This window comes from Crotalus tigris, unplaced genomic scaffold, assembly GCF_016545835.1.
Source record: "Crotalus tigris isolate CLP2741 ecotype Arizona unplaced genomic scaffold, ASM1654583v1 scf7180000017666.27876245, whole genome shotgun sequence".
Taxonomy (NCBI): Eukaryota; Metazoa; Chordata; class Lepidosauria; order Squamata; family Viperidae; genus Crotalus; species Crotalus tigris.
The window spans coordinates 1,927,813-1,947,638 of record NW_024096551.1 but is presented as its reverse complement, the minus strand read 5'-3'; the positions used below and the strand labels follow the sequence as shown (position 1 = coordinate 1,947,638).

The following is a 19,826-nucleotide window of genomic DNA, read 5'->3' as shown; positions in this document are numbered from 1 at the left end:
AATTTAAAGTGACTTTAATTTGTAGTATATTTCATGAAGAGGAGCACATAACTAAAGCCAATTATCAGCAGACAGCCTGAACAGGCAAAGATGAAATCAGGAAAGCAAAGGCTCAGAACAAACAAAGACTTGAAACAGAAATCAAGGTATCTTCCAACATAATAACAACAAGAAAAAAGCAAGGAAACTGTAGGCCCACTAAAGAGAGAAGATGACAAGGAAATTACAGGCAACAGGAAGAAAGCAGAGCTGTTTAACTCATACTTTGTGTCAATCTTCACACAAAAAAAACTATAGCCCAACACACCAAAAAACTCACTGCAAAAGACATATTAAAAACAAAAATTAAAATAAGTAAGAAAATGTTAAGGGAACACCTATCCAACCTTGATGAGTATAAATCACCAGGACCCGACAAGCTACATCCCAGAGTTCTGAAGGAACTGGCAGATGTTATCTCAGAACCATTACACCACATCTTTCATAAATCCTGGAGAACCGGGAAAGTACCTGAGGATTGGAAAAGGAATGATGTGGTCCCCATCTTCAAGAAAGGAAAAAAAAAAACAGACCCAGGAAACTACTGACTAATCAGTTTAACATCAATATCTGGGAAAATCCTAGAAAAAATAATCAAAAAACAGATCTGTGAACAACTAGAAGCAAACAAAGTCATAACTAGTAGCCAGCACGGGTTTGTTAAAAACAGATCATGCCAAACCAAGCTCATCTCATTCTTCGATAAAGTGACTAAACTAGTAGACCAGCAAAATGCAGTGGACATAGTATACTTAGATTTCAGTAAGGCATTTGACAAGGTAGACCACAATCTACTCCTTGGTAAGCTAGGAAAAGGTAGAATAGACAACATCACCAGATGGATCTGTAGCAGGCTAACAAACTGTACTCAATGAATAGTCCTCAATGGCACTACATCCACATGAAGAGAAATAAGCACTGGGGTACCACAAGGTTCCGTCTTAGGCCCAGTACTCTTCAATATCTTCATAAATGACTTAGATGAGGGAATTGAAGGGAAAATCATCAAATTTGCAGATGACACCAACTGATGGGAGTAGCGAACACTCCAGAAGACAAACTCAGGATCCAAAAAGATCTTGACAAACTTGAACAATGGGCCCTATCCAACAAAATGAGTTTCAATGTGGAGAAAAGCAAAGTCTTACATTTAGGCAGGAAAAATCAAAGGTACAAGTACAGATTGGGTGAGACCTGGCTTAAAAACAGTAACTGTGAGAGGGACCTTGGAGTCCTAGTGGACGATCACTTGACTATGAGCCAGCAGTGTGTAGCAGCAACCAAAAAAGCTAATACAATCCTGGGTTGTATAAACAGAGGCATAGAATCAAGATCATGTGAGGTATTAGTACCGTTTTATAAAACCCTAGTAAGACCATATCTGGAATACTGCAGCCAATTTTGGTCATCTTATCACAAAAAAGATGTTGAGAGTTTAGAAAAAATTCAGAGAAGAGCAACTAAGATGATCAAAGGCCTGGAGACTAAAACATACGAAGAACAGTTATGGGACTTGGGTTTGGCTAGTCTATGGAAAAGAAGAAATAGGGAAGACATGATAGCAGTGTTCCAGTATTTGAGAGGCTGCCACAAGGCTGAGGGGGCCAGTTGTTCACCAAAGCACCAGAGGGAAGGACGAGAAATAATGGTTGGAAACTGATCAAAGAGAGAAGCAACCTGGAATTAAGGAAAAACTTCCTGACAGTGAGGACAATCAACCAGTGGAATAGCTTACCCCCAGAAATCATGGGTGCTCCATCACTGAGTTTTTTAAGAAGAGACTGGACATTCACCCTGTCTGAGACAGTATAGGTTCTCCTGCTTGAGCAGGGAGCTGGACTAGAAGACCTCCAAGGTCCCTTCCAGCTCTACTCTATTCTAAGTTTCCAAATCTGGTGAGATTTCAATATTTTCATGTGAGATTTTAAATATTTTGGTTTTCTTGAAAGGGATCAGAAGTAAATATGCACTGAAATCACAAAGGAATTCAGTAATTTTAAAATATTTTAAACATTTTTTGCTACCTGCACTTTCTTGCAAGAGGGCAGAACAACTCAGACCTAGAATTCTAGCACGGATTCTCTAATACAGAATACAAAAGCTAGCTGTAAAAATGTGACAATACTAATTTCTTTGACAGTTCCAGGAATGTTCCAGGCACAATGAAGTGAACAGAATTTGCTTACAAGTAACTTTTAAGTACTTATAAAGTATTTTGCTTACAAGTAACTTTTAAATACTTGTAAAGTATTTTGCAATCCTTATGCAGTTACAGTCACTGCACAATCATAAACTATTCTGAACTGAATCATTTGATTTGAGTAGAATCCTGTTGGGTTGGAATACAAAACAACTGATCACTGAATGTTCTTATCAACATATTCTCTAAAATCATAACATTCTAATTATGAGATACAGTATATGTCCTATTTTATAGAACTAAAGCATATCTACTTAGTTAGGACTCTTGTTTTTAACAACTTTTAGATATATGGGAAATGAAAGTACATATCCTGGACATACTTTTATATGTATATAATATTTATACATAAATATTATTTAATATTTAGAGAGGACATGGCATATCATGGCATGGACACAAGCCAGCACTCCTCAAGCCCCGGCAGTGCCACTGGTCAGCCTCAAGCACCAGTCATTTTCATTCCCACTTGATTGATTGGCTAATGTGCCAACCAGTTTTAAGTGTCGGCAGCATTGGGCAGCCTCAAGCCCGAAGGCCAGCCTGCCTAAAGTCCCGGCACCATGCTGAGCCCCAATTGCACTGTCTTGCTTCAAACTCTACCACCAGTCCAGCTTGTCTCAGTCCCCAGTGCTGGCATTCTTCAAGCCCTGCGCTCCCTATTACCTGTCCATAGCACTTTCCAGCCCACTTTTTGCTGCCACCTGCCTGCCTGCTTAGATTCCCATCTCTTCCCAGGATATGAAGACAACCAAGTAGTCAGCTGAGATGGCAGCAGGAGTGGGGGAGTAGTAAATTTGGGCTGATTGCAAAGCAACCAGATTTTGAGCACATGACTGTAGAAGCATTGCAAAGGCCAGAACTTTGAGGACTAAACACAAGTTAGTTTTTTCAATGCCATTGTAATTTTGAACAGTCATTGAACCAATGGACATAACTCAAGGACTACCTGGTAAGGTAGGTAAGAATGCACAAGTTAGAGATATAAAATTCAACAATCTCTGTACATAGAATAGAATAGAGGATAAAATGGTTAAAATTGTCCTGGAAGTAAGAAAATAGAAATGAATATACTAAAAGAGTCTCATTGATAACAAATATATCATTTAAGTAACTGGAGTACAACAGATACAGTAAATCTGAATCTTTGATTAAGTACACTAGGTCGGGAAAGAATTAAAATGAATATCTTATACACTGTTACTACCTAAAGTTTCTTTTTCAGGATAATTAATGTCTTCATTTATTATGCTAAATCTTAGTCAAACCAACTATTGTGGTTTGTAAAATATTTAGTCTTTGTCTTAGCCAGTGCCTGGGTCAGACATTAACTGTCAGGACTTTTAAGCAGGTGTCTTTATGAAGTGATAAAGGCAATTGTGACTATTATACTAAATTAAAACAATAATTATGATGGTTAAGTATGAGATATTAAAGCCAGCCAATTTTTCCAACTGATAAAAGGAGCCATATTTTATTAAGAGAAAGAAAAATTGGTGTACTCTAATACCAAAGTGCCAATGCCAAGAATTTATAGATATTGTTATCCAAAACATCTCAGGGAAGCATAGAAGAAGAGAAAATAAATGCAGGCTTCTGCCTTCTATAGTAATAACATGGTCTAATTTAGTCAAATAAATAAACCAAGGATATTAATATGGAATATCTAAACCACAGTTCAAAATCAAGGCTTATCATTAGGCAGCCAGTAGTTATTCAGGAAAATGATATAGGAACTAGGAATGGTTTTCCTGTATTTACTCATCAAACTTTCTGAAATAGTTTGAAAGCAATCTATACCTGGCCTTATTCTTTTGTCCCAAATATGACTTGCTAAGCATAGTTAAACAACTTCATGATGCTTCTGTCTCATCCCATGCCCACCACACAAAACAGTTTACATTCATCTTTAATAGTTCCAGAGTAAAAGTAGTGCTTTCTATCTTCTCCTGATATAAACGTTATTGTAGACATGATTCAGCTGCTGTTAGATTCTTTGGGCTGCTGTGAGCTCTTCCCTTCGAGTCATAAGGTACTGCCTTATAGGAAGGTTTGGACTGAGATGCAGGAATGACTAGATTCCTGGCTTGCTATGAAGCAGATGTCCCTGGGGACAGGGGAATGAAAGAAAGGGACCCAACCTTTGTTAGTTCAGTGCAGGATGCTTCAGGGCACCACTGATGGTTTTCTACCCCTCCTGCGCCCAGCTTATAAAATCTAGCTTTTTAAAGCCCTGTGTCACTTCTCATGGTGAATTTTGTGTAGAATTTTGATAGGGAGACGGAAGAAAGTGATTGTTGACAGGGAAATGCCCATACTCATTCATTCAGGTAGAGCGGAGAGGTCAAGTTAGATAGTCTGCTACCAGCACCTTTCATCTGTTTTAGACAGAGGGAGAATCATTGAGCAAGAAAGCACAAGAGAGCAAGTCAATAAGCACAAAAAAGAGAAAGCAAACAAGCAAACAATGAAAGGGGCCTAGAGGCTAAAACATATGAAGTAAGTTGCAGGAATTGGGCATGTCTAGTCTAGTGAAAAGAAGGGGTAACATGATAACAGTATTCCAATATTTCAGGGACTGCCACAAAGAAGAGGGGGTCAATAGATAGAAACTAATCAAGCAACCTAGAACTAAGAATTAATTTCCTAACAGTGAGAACAATTAATCAGTAGAACAGCTTGCCTTCAGAAATTGTGGGTGCTCCATCATTTGTGGCTTTTTAAGAAAAAGTATACAAAACAGAATGAAAAATGTTGAAAGATCAAGAGAGTGAATGAGTCAAAAAATTAAAAAAAAATCTGTTAATGTAGGAGAGTGGATGTCTTTTGTTTTAACAGGAAGTCACCATTGACTCCATGACACACTCAAAAGCTCAGATCAGAGTTCATGCCATAGGGACAGGAACTCCAAATACATAAGCCCAAGAAAGTATAAAAACCCACCATTCCCAGCACCATATGGTCAGCTGCTCCAGAGCCACATGCTATTGTGGTTCTGCTCTTCAATAAACTAGAACCTTCTCTCTAAAGCAATCTCCATTTTGTTTATTACCTGCTTGGACTGGACCCTGAAGATTTTTCTTTCGATACAACATATACTAAACCAAAATAAATTGGTTACAGCCTTAGTATAAGGTCAAATTCAATGACATAGAGTATCTAACATGAGTACCCTTGATGCTGATGGATTTTTACATTGGCACAGATATTACCAGGCAGTTTCTGTATTGCTGATGGCCTCTTATTCACTATATTTTGATCTAATAGCATATTAATACACAATAAAAACATTTTTAAACTAGAATCTTCATTAATAAGAAATTAGATCTGCACAATGTATCCAATGCTTCCAATGTGCGGGAACATATTATGAAGCACCTCTTTTTGAATTATTCAAGATTTGTGCAAAGCAAAACAATCATTCGTGTGATTTATTTATTGCAAATAAATATTAGAGTAAGAGAAATTGTTTAGCTCTATTTTAGCCAAAAATAAACTTTAAAAGTAGATATTTATTTTTGGCTAAAATTAAAGAGATGAACAAAAAATGCATAATACAGTTAAAACAGACATGTTTGGGGGGCATGTTTGCAATAATATCCTTCTACAAAATAGTTTGGTAGCTAAAGAATTTATTCATGTTTTAACCAAAAATTGAGTAGGGCGGGCAGTATTTTTGAGCAATTGGCTTTTCTATTATAGTATAGTCAAAAACAAACATGGTGATTATGGTTACCATGGACATTTGGAATGGAGGACAAATGGGGGAAGGATGACACACTAACCTTTTAGCTTTCTTGGCATCCACAACAAAAATTACAATGAAAAAGTATATATAAAAAAAATAACTTAGGTTTACATGTATATAAAATTACTTTTCCCAGCATCAAAAAGACTAGTTTTTCAGTCACAGGAATTTGCTAGAATAAATAGGAGACAAAACTCTTCAGGTGTAATTGGTGAAGGACTTGCCAGTGCAAGCCAAGCAGCAGGTACTAATCAACTAATTAATAGCAAGAACAAAAGAAAAAAATATTTCTTTTTTTTTGCCAGACATCTGCTAATTCTAATCTTGATGCTAAATTAACAAAACAAAATAAAAGATGGAAATTGTATATGTTGCCTAAAAGCTTCTCACAATGCAGTGCTTCTAGAGCAGTGGTTCTCAAGCTTTTTAATGCCGTGACCCCCAACCAGTCGTAAGTCGAGGAATACCCAACCGTTCGTAAATCGAGGACTTTCCCTGCCCGGGAGCGCCGCGCATGCATGGTGCCGCCCCCTGCGCCGGCCGAGGCGTAGCTGGCAAGCGGTAGAGACGGCGCAGGCTGACCACCAGCTGGGCCACCAGCTGGCCCAGCCGAAGGGAGGTAAGGCACCCGCCGGGCCCCACGCGCGCCAGCAACCCTCCCTGCGCCTTCCGGCCTCCCTCCTCCCATCCCTGGCCCTCTTTTACTTACATTTTTAGTAGTTGCTCAGCAGGGAGGGGCGGAAACTTCCAGACAGCTCGCCTTCGCTGCAGACAACTTGCAGCACCGTTTGCAGAATGGGACTTTTGGCGGGCTCAGCAGGGCAGAGACAGCCTGGACAATTCCGATTGGCTTTGGAAAGCCAATAGAATTAGACTCTATTCAAGAGAGTCTATTCTATTGGCTTTCAAAAGCCAATAGAATAAAAGGGAGTAGCACAGCTAAGGAAAAGGGGGGGAATATGGCGGACTGCGTTGTTTGGCGACCCCTGTGAAATGGTCGTTCAACCCCAAATGGGGTCCCGACCCACAGGTTGAGAACCACTGTTCTAGGGAGTAGAGGGAGAAAGAAGAGCAGGAAATCTCAATTATTATTATTAATTGAGCTCACAACTAATGTATAATAGATGTTGGAATTTCTTGTAATGGCTTTATAGTTTTGGCACAGTAAATCTACTTATGTGACTTTGTGTCCTGGGGAATATATTCTAGAGCATTTTGCTTTGGTAGCCAAGAGAGGGTTATCATGCCTATAATTTGACCTACAGTTCTCCCAAATATATAACTTCTATTTTATAGGAAGAACGTAAGGCAAAATAACTCCACAGGATCATTTCTGTAATTTCTAAAGCATGATGCTGACATCTCATATGCCAATTAGTTTACATGTAGTTTATTGCTCAAACTCCAATAATTCATGCATTCAAGCGTTTGGTTAATGCTTAACCAAAACTAAACAAACAATGTTTATTGTGATGTGTGAAGCCAATCTAATATATTCTTCTTAAATACAAAAGAATTGCTAGATTGATAAAAATTTCACAATCAAGGATCAAGAGACCATCTTCTAGTCTGAACTTAAAAATATATTAGGGTATTTCAGAATCAACATTCTTCATCGTGAGGCGAAGATTCTCTCTGAGCTTCTATATCAAAGAAGAAAAAAGAACAGTGAAAAAATCTCAACATAAGCCCAGTCTAATTCAACCATTAGATTTCAGCTGGGACATAAACAGATACAATGGGCAGATGGAAATACCTTAAATTACTTTCCTTGGCAGGAATCCAGTAAGAATGTCAAACTCACCACGTCACGTGATGTGTTGTGACATATTGCAACTCTTTTTGCATTGCTGGCAATGGGGTGGGCGTGGCTTCGGTTTGCTCTAAGGGCTCAAGATGGAGGTCCATGGGATTTTTTCCCTTTCTCCACTGGATTCCTTATAAGAGTTAATCTATTTCTGAATCTCATTGGAAAGAAGTAGTTGGGGAACTATTTGGAATAATGAATTCCAAACAATAAATAAGAATGGATTATATTACATGTGTGTAATTTCTATCATGTGATCTCATACTATGATCTAGCATAATATTGGAGCTCTTTTTGCTCTCAACTTCAGATTTTCCCTCCCATTTTAAATGTCTTTTTTGTTTGGTCACTTGCTTTGAACTGATATTGAGAATCCACTTTGTAGGATGCTGCATTCTTGGATTACTCCCCTACTACATGACTTCAAGCTGAAAATCAGTAGGACTCTTCTAAGGGAATTCACAGAAGCATTCCATAGCATAATGTTCTACATCAGGGGTTCTCAACCTTGGCAACTTTAAGTCTTGTAGACTTCAACTCCCAGAATTCCTCAGCCAGCAAAGCTGGCTGAGGAATTCTGAGAGTTGAAGTCCACAAGTCTTAAAGTTGCCAAGGTTGAGAACCCCTGTTCTACATGTTGTCATGAAGCTTGCTGTGGCAATAGGACACCCAGTCTTTCTAAGTAAGTTCAAACTTTTTTGTTTTCTGTGTTGTAAGGAAATTTCTTAGAATGGGAGTGTTGCAATAATTCTGCTTTACTATTGCAAAACGCACAATATTGCAAAATTCTCACAAGAAATTGGAGTTCAAAAGTTTTAGTATGGGAACACATACATTAATAGAATTACACCACCCATACAACAGAGGGCAAAAAATGTGACACGTGAAATAGCATCATGACACAAAAAGAAGATGGAATCATTGTCCATGTTATGTCCCGAGCCTTGCAAACGGGCTCGGGGCATTTGCAGGCAGTCCCGGGCAGGTGCAAGCTGCCCGGGACCAGACAGGCTGTCGCCAGCGCCTGTGCGCACGCGCGGGTGCTGGCGCGGGAAAAGTAACACATTGACCGGGAGATGCCTATATAAGAGGCTGGGAGCTTTTGGGCGTTGCTGAAGCCTTCATCTGTAAGCTGAACACAGAATAAAAGAAAACCTGAGAACTACAACTGCTTCTCGTGTCTTGCCTCTCGCGAAGGACTCAACACTGGCAACGAGGATGGGATGCCTTGCACCGACTGAAAAGAAAAAGGTGTAAGCTTACCCAAGTGAGTCCTGAGCGGCGGAACGGCGTTGACTCGGCAGCTACCCGCCAATCCAGTGCGCATTCGGGGGTAGGCTGGCTGATAGACCTGTCTCCTGAAGATGGCAAAAATTGGAAGGCTTTCGGAGTTCGACATCTCACATCCAGAGAGGTGGGAGTCCTACGTAGCCAGGGTGGAAAACTACCTCAAGGTGAACCAAGTGAGGGAAGATATCTTGAAGGCTGCCACCCTGCTGTGTGTCTGCAGTCAAGACGCCTTTGAAATCGCAGAGAACCTCGCAGCACCTGTCCCATTAGAGTCTGTCAGCTACGCAGATCTAAAAAAGCTACTGAAGGAGCACTTCCAGCCTAAGATGTCCGTCATCGCATGGCGCCACACCTTCGAGCAGAGTGATCAACGATCCGGAGAATCGGCCAAGAATACATCGCCGCATTAAGAAAGGCCGCCAAGCACTGTGAGTTCAAGGACCTCGAAGAACGACTGAGGGACCGATTCGTGTGCGGGCTAAGGCATCGAGAGTTACAACAGAGGCTTTTCGCCAAAGAGGACTTGTCCTTCCAAGATGCCTTGAGAGAAGTCACCGCAGAAGAAGCAGCAGGCAGCGCCATCAAGAACATGCAGCCGATCAGGAACAGTCCAGATGTTGCATCCGTGCACCAAGAAGAAGTCCAAGGGAACTCCGAGGAGGATCCGGACGAGGAAGTCGACCGTCTCCACCCCACGAAGGAAGGGAACCAGAAAGGAAGCTCTTCAGCTCCCCTCAAGTGCATCAGCTGTGGAGGTCGCCACAGGAGAACCGACTGCAAGTTCCGCTCCGTTATCTGCCGGGCGTGCGGAAAACAAGGACATATTGCAGCTGTGTGTCTGGGCCGATGAAAGGTACAACCTCAGGAAGAATTGCGCCTGAAAGGTACCAGGGTCCCCAGCCAGAATAGGGTGGGGTTTTGCGCTTCGCGAAGGAGCATCTTTAGGACAGGCACACACAAGCCAATTAAGAAAAAGCTGTCACTCAAGGTGAAGCTACAAGGGGTTCCATTAACTATTGAACTAGACACGGGGTCTGCACTTTCAATCATCTCCTTACATACATTTAGGAAGATTTGTTCCGGCAGTGGAACTCAGGCCAAGTTAAGGCCTTCTGACATTGTGCTAACAGACTTTCAGAATTCGAGAGTGTGTGTTAAGGGGGAGGACACCCTTAACGTTCAGTACAAGAATTTTGAAGGTCCACTAGACCTATTAGTAGTAGGGGGTGAACGAACGAGTCTCATAGGACTCGATTGGTTTGAGGCCGTGGGGATACACGTCACAGGGCTCAACAGCTTACAAACACTCGACCTACAGGAAGTCTGCAAAGAATTTGCAGATGTCTTCAGCCCCCAGCTTGGCACATTCAAGGGACCCCCTGTGTCCTTAAAACTAGACCCCACTGTCACTCCCATTAGAATTAAAGCAAGAAGGGTCCCTTTTGCTTTAAAGAGTAAAATTGACACTGAGTTGGACAAACTGATCCAACAGGGAATTCTAGAACCTGTTGACTCCAGTCCTTGGGAGACACCCATTGTCACGCCTCTAAAGGCAAATGGGGACATTCGCATTTGTGCCGATTACAAATGCACTCTGAGTAAGGCATTGCAGCAACATGCCTATCCTGTTCCTGTGGTCAGTCATATCCTGGCCTCTCTCAAGGGGGGGGGCGTGTTTTTGCAAAGCTTGACCTAGCTCAAGCGTATCAACCGCTGCCTGTTGATGATGATGCTGCTATAGCTCAGACAATTGTGACCCACAGAGGAGCCTTTAAGGTAAAAAGGCTACAGTTTGGAGTGAATGTCGCTCCTGGGATTTTCCAAAGCGTAATGGAAAACACACTACGGGGTATACCGGGGGGTTGCCCCTACTCTGATGATGTCTTAACTGCAGGAGATTCCACACACATTTTAGCTGAAAGGCTAAGGGCTGTTTTGTTAAGATTCAGGAAGACAGGCCTCAAGCTTAAGAAGGACAAATGCAAAATAGGGGTGCCTTCTACTGAATTTTTGGGGTTCAAAATTGATGCTGCTGGGATTCACCCTGCTGAATCCAAACTAACTGCCATCTTAGAAGCACCTAGGCCAAAGTCTAAGGCTGAACTTCAGGCCTTTCTGGGCCTCCTGAATTTTTACAATTCTTTTCTTCCACATAAAGCTAGTGTAGCTGAGCCTCTTCACAGGCTATTAGACAAACAAGCAGTGTGGCAGTGGTCACAAACACATGAGACTAGTTTCAATGAGGTCAAGGCCTTACTCACTTCTAACAGTGTCCTTGCACACTTCAATGAGTCCCTTCCTGTGTGCATCGCTTGTGATGCTTCCCCTTACGGGGTCGGAGCTGTCCTGAGCCACCTCAGGTCTGATGGAACTCAGGTTCCTGTTGCATATTACTCTAGAACATTGTCTTCTGCTGAGCGCAACTACGCTCAGATAGACAGGGAGGCTTTAGCTGTTGTTGCTGGAATTAAAAAATTCCATGATTTTTTATATGGCAGGCATTTCACAGTCTTCACTGACCATAAGCCTCTGCTGGGACTGTTTACCACACGTAAGCAAACTCCCCAAATCATTTCACCTAGAATGCTCAGGTGGTCTATTTTTTTATCTGCATATAATTTTTCCTTATTTCACAAGCCTGAGAAAGAGATGGGCCATGCTGATGGCCTCAGTAGATTGCCCCTGCCAGTAATAGAAGCTGACCCTGCGCCAGCTGTTAACATTCTATCCATCCAAGCCTTGCCAGAGTCCCCTCTGAACGCCAGGGATGTAGCCGCTGAAGCGGGCACAGATCACACACTTTCCCGTGTCCTTTCTTGGGTTTTGTCTGGATGGCCTGAGCACTGTCCTAGTTCTGAGTTTCAGAGTTTCTGGTCTAAAAGGAACGAGTTGTCCACTTCTCAGGGTTGTCTGCTTTGGGGAAACAGAGTTGTCATTCCCACCTCAATGAGGACTAGGATCTTAGGTTCCCCCCACGAGGGTCATCCTGGCAGTGTTCGAATGAAGGCCCTTGCGCGCAGCCACTTGTGGTGGCCTGGTCTAGACAAGGACATTGAGGCTAAGGTGCATGCATGCCACCTGTGCCAACGCTCTCGCCCAGAGATGCCCCACGCTCCTGTGCATAGATGGGAGGAAACACAGTCCCCATGGTCTAGGGTGCACATTGACTACGCTGGGCCCTTTCAGGGCAAATTCTTCTTGGTCCTCGTTGACAGCCATTCAAAATGGCTTGAGGTTGTACCTGTCTCATCCACCACCACTGCAAAGACTATTCAGGTACTGAGGGTGATTTTTGCTGCACACGGGCTCCCAGATGTCATTGTGTCTGACAACGGCCCTCAATTTACTTCCTCCGAATTCCAAGCTTTCTTGCAGGCCAACATGATTCATCATGCCACTTCTGCACCCTTCCACCCGTCCACCAACGGTATGGCTGAACGCATGGTTCGCATCATCAAGGACGCCTTGAAGAAACTCACCTAGGGGGACTGGCATCACAGGTTGGCTGACTTTCTCCTTTCTTATCCCACCACACCGTCCACTTCTACAGGGAGAAGCCCAGCTGAACTTCGCTGGGGGCGCAAACTGACTACGAAGCTTGACCGGTTGCATCTGGACAGACTGCCTTTATGTACCTCACACCCTAGGGCACCTAGACAACTACTTGTGGGTGCCCTGGTTTGGACTCGCAATTACGGGCCTGGTCATACATGGGTCCCCGCTTCTATTTCCAGGGTCACAGGTCCTCTGTCCTACGAAGTCTCCCTGGACAACGGTCGTGTCCTGCGTCGGCACATTGACCAACTCCGCCCTAGGCGGGACCTTCATATTGAGACTCCTGGGTCTTTTCCAGGGGGGAGGGGGACCCCCTTGAGCAAAGGGAAGGGCACGAGCTGCTGCCCATCACCAATGATGGAGCCACAAACGGCACATTCCAAGATTCCGCGAGTGCCCCAAACAGGAATTCTAAGAGCCTATCCAACCACCAGGCATTCACGCCTACTCCAGCCAGGGAGTCACCCCGGGGGTACAATCACTATTCACCTGCACAGCACAGTACTCCAGTCAGGGATGATACCCGGGAGCATCCCAATAAATCATACCCCGCAAGAGAGCTGGCACATAATCCCCAGAGTTGGCCTGACCTTACCCCAAGTCCTACAGGGGGTCAAACATACAGGGAGGGGGTCGAGGAACCAAGTCACGACCGCAACACCTCTAGCCCAAATCAGGGAGTAACTGAGTTTTGGGAAGGTACAGAAACCCACACAAGCCCGGACACAGAACGGGGTTTAGGGGATGGACAGCCTCCTGACAGGTCTTGGACGGACCTAGGAGGTTCTACAGAGATGCCCAGCAGTGGCTATCACTTCAAGGGGCCCGAGGGCCTACAGCTAGGCGGGTCAACCAGGTCACAAAGTGACAGAAGCCCTGGCCTGATGAGCCCGGTGGGCAAGCAAGCAGGCCAGGCATTGGGGCACAGTCCTTGGAAGGCACCAAGGGATGATAAGGAGAACAGGCTCACATCACCCCTCAGTCGGGGAACACCTGTCAGAAACCCAGAGCTGAGAAGGTCACAGAGAGCAAGGAAATCGCCTAAGTATTTAGAAGATTACATAACATTGCTGGCTAAACAAAAGCCAGTAAACAGTAGGAGCACTGGGGAGTAGAACATTGCATTAAGAAATGATTGTATGTTGGTAGTAGTTTTAGCCCGGGGGAAAGGGGTGTTACGTCCCGAGCCTTGCAAACGGGCTCGGGGCGTTTGGTGGCAGTCCCGGGCAGGTGCAAGTTGCCCGGGACCAGACAGGCTGTCGCAAGCGCCTGTGCGCATGCGCGGGTGCTGGCGCGGGAAAAGTAACACATTGACCCGGGAGATGCCTATATAAGAGGCTGGGAGCTTTTGGGCGTTGCTGAAGACTTCATCTGTAAGCTGAACACAGAATAAAAGAAAACCTGAGAACTACAACTGCTTCTCGTGTCTTGCCTCTCGTGAAGGACTCAACAGTCCAGATATCCAAAGTCTTTAAACTGATACCTTTTCTTAACGAGCCATAGATTTTCATACCATATCAAATCTTTTATCTCCTTTTAAAATTTCACTGAATTTCAGAATTAGTTTTCTATATGGCATTGTTGAAGGAATGCCAGCCAAGAATGGTAAATCCTACTTTGATATGTGAAACTAGATGGTGCTGTTTTTAGATGCTAGGAATAGAATTCATCGAATGTTAATGCAATTATGCGTAATAGCCTTGATTCTTCCATATACAAGATGACCTGAATGAGAACAGCTCTCAAGTAGATTTCCAACAAGAAATCTCAGAAGACTTTTGCACTGGGTTGGAACATCCCTTCCCTTTGTTATAGAAGTGCACTGCCCCCTTGAGTTGGTTAAACCTTCATAAGCATTTGCAGGTGTTTTAACTATTATGGTTTGGTTCTGGTTAGGTTCAGTATTTATTTACCCCAAATCCTCTCTTTTGGTTTACTTTGCTTTGAATGTGGAATCTACTTTTGACAAAAGAGACTCTATTGCCCAAATATTGCTCAGATATAAGGTAATTTTGTAAGGATTAATGCTTATGACTTAAAGTCAACATTTCCTCAATCACACACGTACTGTACTTTTGTTTTATCATTTTGTCAAATGAAAGACATCTGAGAATTTAAAAGCTTTCACATTTTATAGTAAAACTGTTTGTTAGCTTCTTCAACAATGGCATGTTCCTACATCTTGTTTCTATCAGCTATTTGGATTTTAGGTCCTAACTCTTCAGTTGTTTCAGGATTACTGATTTACCATTTAATCAGTTTTTGCTTCACCTGTTTTTTATAGTCCATTCTGAGCATCCATAACTGTGAGAAACTATTACTGAAAAAAATGGCCAAGTATATTACTTCTGGTACCTGGACTATGGTGGACCACAAACCTCATCTCCTTCACTCCTTTTCCCTAAAGTATCTGAATTGAAGTCACATTAGGAGACTTCCTTTCACCACTATGTATCCCTGGTTACTGTGGAGTGGGGACATTCTTCTCAGCATTCCTTACCAATAGCCATGCTACTGAAAGTCCTATTTCAGCATTAGATAGAAGGTCATAGTCGGCTATATCCTCAGGATCTCCACTGTTGGAATTAGAATGAAATAACAATGTCATGACAATGCAGCACAAACTCTGCTCCTTTTAGGGATGTGTACAGTGTTGCAGTGCATAGACAAAAGGGACAGAATGTATGCACTGTGGTGCTGCAATGCTCTTTTCATCATTCAAAGCCCCTCCCTACTGTATCCTGCAGACAGCACTGACCACACTTGACAGAGTTCAGGAACAATGACCATAAGAAGATATGCAACTGCTTTGAATTAAGTGACCATTAAGCTGTTGCTATCAGCTTTGTGTCAAAACAAATTTACAATCAAATGTCCTTACTTAAAAGCATGATATGGTTTTTAAAAAACAATTAATGAAGTTACTTTTAAAATTTGCAGCTGTTGCTAATATAGTGAAATTTAATGAAAAAAAAACTTCTACATCTCTAATTCTCATTTTAAAAAAGCAATGTTTCCCTATTCCTTTTTATTTAAATTTCCATGAGATCAGCTGTCTTTAACACATACATTTACTTTTTTATATGCAACATTTTGGATGAATCATTGCAGGGATGTTTGCAGACAATGGTCAAAAGATTCAGTGTGGTAGCTGCAACAAGATGATTAAACTTCCCCTGTTTTTTACATGAATTACAAGTATGTGCATCTCTCTCAATTTTTTTTTCTCTCTCTCTCTCCTTCTCTCTCTCTCTCTCTCTCTCTCTCTCTCTCTCTCTCTCTCTCTCTCTGTGTGTGTGTGTGTGTGAGAGAGAAAGAGAGAGAGAGCTCTCTCTCTCTCTCTCTGTGTGTGTGTGTGTGTGTGTGTGTGAGAGAGAGAGAGAGAGAGAGAGAGAGAGAGAGAGAGATGTGTGGTAATAGACTATCAGGCTGTTATATGGGCTACGAGGTCCATTTTGCTGGTTTCCTTTTACAGCCCTAGCCATCACTGTTTTAAAATATAAAATTGCTTTTCAACTGTATTATGTCTTTGCATTTTTTAAAAGATTTTTCAGATTGAATATAGGAATGTATGGGCTTTTCTGTTGCTGATTTTGTATCCACACACATTCTGTATTATTTTTAATTGTACATTTCACCTTGCCAATTTTTAATTGCACAGTACTTTGAAAACCTATTGCAGTAACAACTTCCAAACAACAGGGGATGCAACAAGATTAATTACAGTAAAACAAAGTCTGAATTTTTTGAATAATCCATAATAACATTTGTATGTGCTATTTTAAGAACAAGGACTAAAATAAAACAGTGATTCCATATGGATAGGGAGGCTTCATTATAGTGACCAGAACATGCTATAAAGTGCTGTGTCTGAGATAGTGGTAGTAGTGGAGTCGGAATGGTGCAACAACTGTGTAAGCAAAATGCAGAGTTTTGGTTGCATAGTTGTCATTGCCATCTTGATTTTTTGACACACACACACACACACACACACACACATCCTACGAAACTGCACCACTTTTCAAATGTTGCTTCATTAGCATAATTCAGATTAATGTGTTAGACAGTAAATGAACAAGGTAGTTCTCTTCCAGCAGTTTGTCTTTCTAAAATATTATTTTTAATTTTCAGATTTTTTTAGATTTTTTTTTAAGCGTAACATCAAATTGAAGGAGATATTTAGGGAATGGTGAAGGGACTGGTAAAAAAAGATGGTACTGTTGTTCTGTCCTTTTTATATAATTTTTAGTTAGCTTTGGGATGTGTTATTATTCTTTACTTTCCCATGTTTCTTCCATATTTTCCCTTATTCTCTCTTAAATCCATTACAGGAGATAAAAGATGGGATAAACAAGAAGTCACTATTCTTTATAGTTTATGGATAAACCACATATAATATAGCAACTGCTGCTTTGCAACGTGAACTTCATATCTACAATTTAATTAAATTAATGTAAAAAAATAAAATAAAAGTTAGATGGACCAGAGAAACTAGTGACCCCCTCCCCAAGGAACTGTTTAGGAACAGTTGACCCAGCTACTTATATAAGCCAGATGAGAAGTCAAGACTATAGGCTCCAAATAAATATAATTTTAATTCTGTTATGGAAGCAACTTAGACCTATTTTTAAAGCAGGAAAGCACTAGTCCCGTGCTTCAGAGAAAGCTGATTTAAATCAATAAGACCTGAGTTCCTATGATTGTATATTGGTAATTCTATTAACACTGGGAGTGTCAAAAATAAAAGATTTTGTGTGAAAGTCCTTTTTACTTGTTATTACTTTAGATATGGATAACACCAATTTGTCTACTCTGTGCTGCTTAGTTCTAGATGCTGCCAGCTACAAAAGCAGAACTGGGTTTATTATCCATACTGAAATTCTGTTGCAGCCCTAATTGTGGACTGAGTTTGTTCATTACTGATTGCTCCCACTTATTTCATCCTATGCCCCAAGCATAATTTTAGTGCTTCTACTCAGATAATCAGATAACTTGTGTGACTAAATACATTATTCCAAGTATCCACTTATATTCATCCAATATTGCTCCAGCCCACCTTATCAATTGACTGTTGTTTTCTTGCCAGGAAATTGTGTGTGGCAGAAGGGAAAATGAAGCCAGTCTTGCTCTCCTTGAGTTGGTTTGCACCAAAAAGTTGAGGGCAGCAACCAATTGCTGTCCTCATTAATAGGATGAAAAGGATTTGGCAATCAGAGCAACAAATTATATGCTGGCATATTTTTTGCTGGCTCAAGAACTGAGGTTAGTAATAGTAATAGTAGTAAAGTTGGAAGGGACCTTGGAGGTCATCTAGTCCAACCCCCTGCTCAGGCAGGAAACCCTACACCATTTCGGACAAATGGCTGTCCAGTCTCTTCTTAAAAACTTCCAGTGTTGGAGCATTTACTGCTTCTGGAGGCAGGCTGTTCCACTGATTAATTGTTCTCACTGTCAGGAAGTTTCTCCTTAGTTCTAGGTTGCTTCTCTCCTTGATTAGTTTCCACCCGTTGCTTCTTGTCCTGCCTTCAGGTGCTTTGGAAAATAGCTTAATTCCCTCTTCTTTATGGCAGCCCCTGAGATATTGGAATACTGCTATCATGTCCCCCCTTGTCCTTCTCTTCGTTAAACTAGACATACCCAATTCTCGCAACCGTTCCTTATATGTTTTAGCCTCCAGTCCCCTAATCATCTTTGTTGCTCTTCTCTGTACTCTTTCTAGAGTCTCAACATCTTTTTTACATCGTGGTGACCAAAACTGGATGCAGTATTCCAAGTGTGGCCTTACCAAGGCATTGAAGAGTGGTATTAATACTTCACGTGATCTTGATTCTATCCCTCTGTTAATGCAGCCTAGCACTGTGTTGGCCTTTTTGGCAGCTGCAGCACATGCTGGCTCATATTTAGGTGATTGTCTACTAGGACTCCGAGGTACCTCTCACAGTTACTACTATTGAGCATGGTGCCACCTATGCTGTACTTGTGCATTTGGTTTTTCTTGCCTAAATGTAGAACCTTGCTTTTTTCACCATTGAATTTCATTTTGTTAGTTAGTGCCCAGTGTTCAAGTCTGTCCAGATCCTTCTGTATCTTAAGCCTGTCTTCTGGAGTGTTGGCTATTCCTGCCAGCTTGGTGTCGTCTGCAAATTTGATAAGTTCCCCATCTATCCCTTCATCCAAATCGTTGATGAAGATGTTGAAGAGTACTGGGCCCAGAACAGAGCCCTGGGGCACTCCACTACACACTTCCCTCCATATAGATGCACGGCCGGTTCAGCAGTTCCATGTTTTTATCTGGTTTTGCAGTTTTAATTATACAGGTGAATTACAACAGTTCATTTAAAAAAGTGACTTATGAGTGTTTTCACCTGACCGTTGCAGCATACCCCACGTGATCAGAATCCAGACACTTGGCAACTGGCATGTATTTATGACAGTTGGAGTGTCCCAGGGGGGTCATGTGATCACCTTTTGTGACCTTCTGACAAACAAAGTCAGTGGGGAAGCCAGATTCACTTAGAAACTCTGTTACTAATTGAATAACTGCAGTGCTTCACTTAACAACTGTGTCAAGAAATGTAAAATGGGGCAAAATTTACTTAACAAATGTTTCACTTAGCAACAGAAATTTTGGGTTGAATTGTGGTTGTAAGCCAAGGACTACTGGAAATTGATACCTCAGGCTTGGAAATTGATACCTTTTCCATATTTATATGGATTATATAAAATCTGATCTTGTTTTCTGCCTTTGCCAATTTCATCTTTTCTACTTTTAAATCTATTTAATTGTCAACATCTCTGATGCAAAGAATTTCTTGTGTAGTGAACATCAGTCTGCATTCCTCATATGCAAACTGAGAGATGCATGTTAGGAAGGCTCAGTCAATAAGGTAAAGATGCACTTTGTCACATAAAATGAAAGCCTGCATGACTCTTCCTTACCTGGAAATAGGAAGATGTTGAGTCCTTTCAAAATCTGTCAGAACTGAAGAAACTGTGGATGGAATTTGGGAGAATGGAAAGAGGGACAAGAACTTTCCAGACACCAATACATGGTTCTTTTAAACAATAGTGATATTTATTTACTACCGTACTTTTAAATATTTTATACTGATTTCTAAATGATTTGTATACAGCTCAAAAATCTAGACAGTTTTTTTTTCTGTTGATTTTTTTTATGGTTTCTTAAC

At 41.6% G+C, this 19,826-nt stretch overlaps 1 protein-coding gene across 2 annotated transcripts in view; it reads right to left on the bottom strand.

Annotated features, from left to right (window-relative positions):
• The window catches only part of LOC120304971 (C-C chemokine receptor type 5-like), a 90,165-nt gene that overhangs the window by 44,389 nt on the left and 25,950 nt on the right, over nucleotides 1–19,826 (bottom strand). The gene's annotated exons all lie outside the window — the stretch shown is intronic.